Source organism: Daphnia magna, linkage group LG2, assembly GCF_020631705.1.
Source record: "Daphnia magna isolate NIES linkage group LG2, ASM2063170v1.1, whole genome shotgun sequence".
NCBI lineage: Eukaryota > Metazoa > Arthropoda > Branchiopoda > Diplostraca > Daphniidae > Daphnia > Daphnia magna.
Window position 1 is genome coordinate 7,524,308 of NC_059183.1, and position 4,280 is coordinate 7,528,587.

At 39.6% G+C, this 4,280-nt stretch overlaps 1 long non-coding RNA gene across 1 annotated transcript; it reads left to right on the plus strand.

Annotated features, from left to right (window-relative positions):
- Window positions 1–1,812: 1,812 nt before the first annotated feature.
- Window positions 1,813–2,343, plus strand: LOC116917024. Its single transcript, XR_004390987.2, has 3 exons — window positions 1,813–1,898; window positions 1,978–2,054; window positions 2,121–2,343. It is a non-coding gene; the product is annotated as an uncharacterized LOC116917024 (long non-coding RNA).
- Window positions 2,344–4,280: the final 1,937 nt, after the last annotated feature.

Here is a 4,280-nt window from a genome sequence, read left to right on the forward strand (position 1 = left end):
TATATAGGAGACTGAGAACCGTGCCCCGGGATGAACAGACGATCAAAACAGCACGTTCGCTTCGCCTCTTAATTTTTTTTTTTTTTCAAAATAGAAAATTCGGTGGGAAGAAGGAACGAACAAGAAAATGTTGTGTTCTCTCTATAATTTGCCCGTCTTCTTGTTCTTTCGTTGAAATATTGTATTCAAGTGTGAAGGGAAATATTGAAGCTGAACGACGAACAAGTGGAAGGAACGAGACCTAAATTTCATGTGACGATGAGAAATCAACGGGAAAGTCGGCGGCCGTGCGTCGTTTTTCTTCTTGTTGGATATGAATGGGAAAATCACCATCATTTTCTCAACTCTTTTGCTTGCTGCCTCTTCTCCCTTTTCCATCGTTCCATCACACGATCGTTGATGATTTCCATCTCAGCCTTTCATCTCCTCCTCTTCTCTTTCATATTGCACGTTCCACCTTTTGAAATTCCACTGAAAGGGCTTAGATTTTATTGTTAAGCAGGAAAAAATAAAAGAATGCGGGGGGGGGGATAAAAGAGGGGGATTGATCTGCGATGGTTAATCAGGGAGTGGCTCATCCTTCTCTTCAGTTGTGTCATTCCAAAGCCGAGGGATTTCCATCATCATCCGGTTGGTCGAGCAACTCCTCATTGGCTCTGACGACATGACGTGCGCACGTTAATTTTCCAGTATTATTACCCCCCACAGAGCTATTAGGGACAGGTGCTGCAAGGTAACGCTGTATAATAAAATTTAAAAAAACAAACAAAAAAGATACGGATAGATTGGACGGACCAGCCCATTGCAACGACCCAAGTCACAGGGATTATGAACAACCTCCATCCTGTTTTAAATGTCGTAAGCTCTTCCTTTTAATTCCCCGTCGATGGCTTTTATTCAAATACGAGGGAGGGGGGGAGTTATCAAAAAGGATTGTTTTTTTGTTGACCTGTGGCTCAACTCATTTCCCTATTGTTTGGGCTGACTCATCAGAGAATTCCCCCTGCACTACTAATCCGAATAGGACTAGGACGTACAGGACTTGAAGATTGCGAATAAAAAAAATTCAAAAGATGAATGAATGTAAAAAACAAACAAACAATGGAATGAATAATAAGAGGGATAGACTAGAGAGGAGGGTTCAATGAGCATTTATTGTTGGATCAATATGAAAAACAAAAAAAAAAAAAACATCTCGTCATCATGATGGCTATTATCATTAAGATGTGAGTGTGTAATGTCCTGTACATACCAGCACTGTATAGCCTGCTGGGTCACATGACGGATGATGAGAGATAGTCACACGGAATATTTAAATGATGCAGACATGGACGTTCTTTGATATGTAGCAAAACGACGTTCTCATTGCGAATTAAAAATGAGGGATTGCGTTTAGTCTAAAACGGCACTTTTATCCGCCTATACTCCGCCTCCACGTTATATAGTTCCGGCCAAGTGACTCTGGCTCTCAAAATAAAAAGCTGAGCTCTCGGAATCTATAAACTTTGCTTTACATATTTTTAAATATTACCAAGAACAAAAAAAAAAGAGAGAGAGAGAGAACGTTGCGCAAATTCATACGCTCCTCCCTTGTCTCATCGTCATAATAAGTGCATGTATCTACATAGTATACACTACATACTAATATGAGGCAAAAAAAAAAAAAATCTTCAAAAGAAGCTCTTTCTCTTTTTTTGTGTGTGTGCTTCCATTTCCATTCTCACTTAAATAGAATTAAAAAAAAAAAAAAAAGACGAGGAATCCTCCTACTCTTGTCTATTCTTCAGAGTTTTTTTTTTTTTAAGCGTGGAGGGCCTTCTTCCCAAAAAGCCACGCGCTAGCGCGCATATACATCACGTAGACAGTAACCGGCCGAGTGTGTAGACAATCAACCGCAGGTATATATATATATCGGTCAAGGCTTCACTTGGTTTATTTATTTTTGAACGAAAATCTTTTTCATCCTTTCCCCAACAGGTTGAATTGTGTGGACAAAACAAAGGGAGAGCCGGGGACGGTTCTTTTGGACATGACGACCCTGTTTCTTTTCAAATGTAATTGAAAGAGTGTTGGAATAAAATTAATTTCCCTTGTAAGTTGTTTTCCTTTCTCCGGTGTAGCGCGAAAATATTGAAGAAAAATGGCGAACGAAGCGGGACGCAGCTGCGTGATGACAACGACGACACGCATGTACCTGTTACTACCATTGGATTTCACGACGCCGTAAGGGATGAGCTCGTTATCTACATGACCTAGGCGACGCTCAAGAAAATGTTGAACTCTATTTGATATTATGACGCGATTGTAGAGAAGGCCGTTCGCAAATTAAAGTGTCTGGTTCTCATAAAATATATTGGTCTCCTTTTATTATTTTCTTTTTGAATTTGATCACACTGGCCATATATATATAGGCAATTAGACATGTAGGTCTCACACTTTGCTGAGTTACAAAGTACTAAACGATAAAGTACAGTCCGCGCCTGCCATAGGCTATTTATTCGACCAATATCATTTTGTCGGTTTTTTTATGAGATAAATAGAGAGGCGGTATGTCGGTGTCATTATTGAAAAACAAACAGGACCTATAGAGTGCTGCTGGGCGTCCGTGACGGTGTTATATATGTGTAGCATAGGTATTTCTTTTATTTTTATTTTTTTTAAGAAAAAGGAAGGCAGCCACTCCTTTTTTCTTTTCCCGCACCTGTTCGTTTGCTTATACTTGAATAACCCGTTGGGCCGTCACCTCCGGCCAGCCTCTATTACTCGCCAGTATAATACTAGCACAGATATCTCTCCCGTCTTTTTTGTCTCAAGGTCCCCCTTCCATCGTGCGCAACATTTTGAAATCGAGACGCCAACTGGATATAGTCAAAAAAGAAAAACCTCAAAAAGAAAGAAGGAATTGTCCAAGAATGTCCCATACGTGTCACGCCTCGTTTTCGTATAAAACACCGCTCGCGATCTACAACGTAAAATCTTTTATATGCATTAACAAGAGCCTTGAAATCTAACTCTCTCGCCTTATTGGATTGGAATAAACAAGCGAACTATATAGGCGTGAGAGAGAGAGGAACAACAACAACAAAAACGAATCATTGGAAAAATTCGTTTGATGACCAAAGACGATGGTCATTTGTTTTTTTTTATGATGTGTGTCGTTTATTTATTTGTTCCATCCTTTCTATTCTCTACATATGTTCTGCGGGGAGGCATGTGGGGTGGCCATTTTCCACCTCTTTCTTAATTTGAAAAAAGAAAACGTTAGCATTCGTTTTATGTGTTTCCTCCCCTCCTCTTTCCTTCTTGATTTGATTTGAAACCGACCATTGTTGCCTATTATCACGTACGCTGCTCGCCGCTGATCGAGTTTGAATCGTCAAAATCTTTCGACCGTCGTGCTTGTCGTGCTGTTTTCAACGACCTTGTTTATTCGTGTGTTCGTTAAACTAGTCGCTGTTAAGTATTTAGGTTGTTTAGTAGATCAACAGGGCCCTTATAGTATTCAGATTGCTAGAAAAGTGAGAGAGAGAGAGAAATGGGGGGGAGTTATCTTTGACGTTCTTAATGTTTCTTTTTCGTGCAAACGCACTAACTCGATAGAGAAGAAGAATCGAAACACACGAAACCAACGAAAATGCAAAAGACTTTCCCTCTCGGTAAATCATTCCAAGTCGGGACTAGCGACTTGTGTGTGTATACGCAGCGCTGAAATTCGAATAGAGATAGTGAATAATGAGTGAGTGAGAAACATCTGAGAAGAACATGGGTCGTAAAATGGCGTAGTTCTGTGCCCTAGTGCTATATAGTCAGTTATTACGATGATATTGTTACGATTTTTCTTGCTCGGGCATAGATTGTGTGGTTTGTTTTTTGTTTTGTTTTTTTGCAGAAGGCAACGCAAAAAAAAGGAATGCGCACGAAATAGAGGGGCAAAGAACGTCAACAATCTCTTTCATTCATCTATTCGATGCCTGTTTGTGTATTCAAGAAAGGAGCCCACGAAAAAAAAGAATTTACAGTTAAATTTATGATTGGTGCCCAAATGAAAATAATGATTTCATACGAAAGGCTTGTTATAAAACACCTTATAGCGTCAAGTAGGTGTTTTGCATTCACCTTTCGTATATTATATATAGTACATGTGTGTGTAATTCCTCTTGTTGTTGCCGAAGAAATAAGACACCCAAAATAGACTTTGTTGTTAACGCTGCTGTTCCATTTTCCATTTTTTTGTTTTTTGACATTTACAAAAACCTAGCCTCCGCCCTTTGACGTTTGAC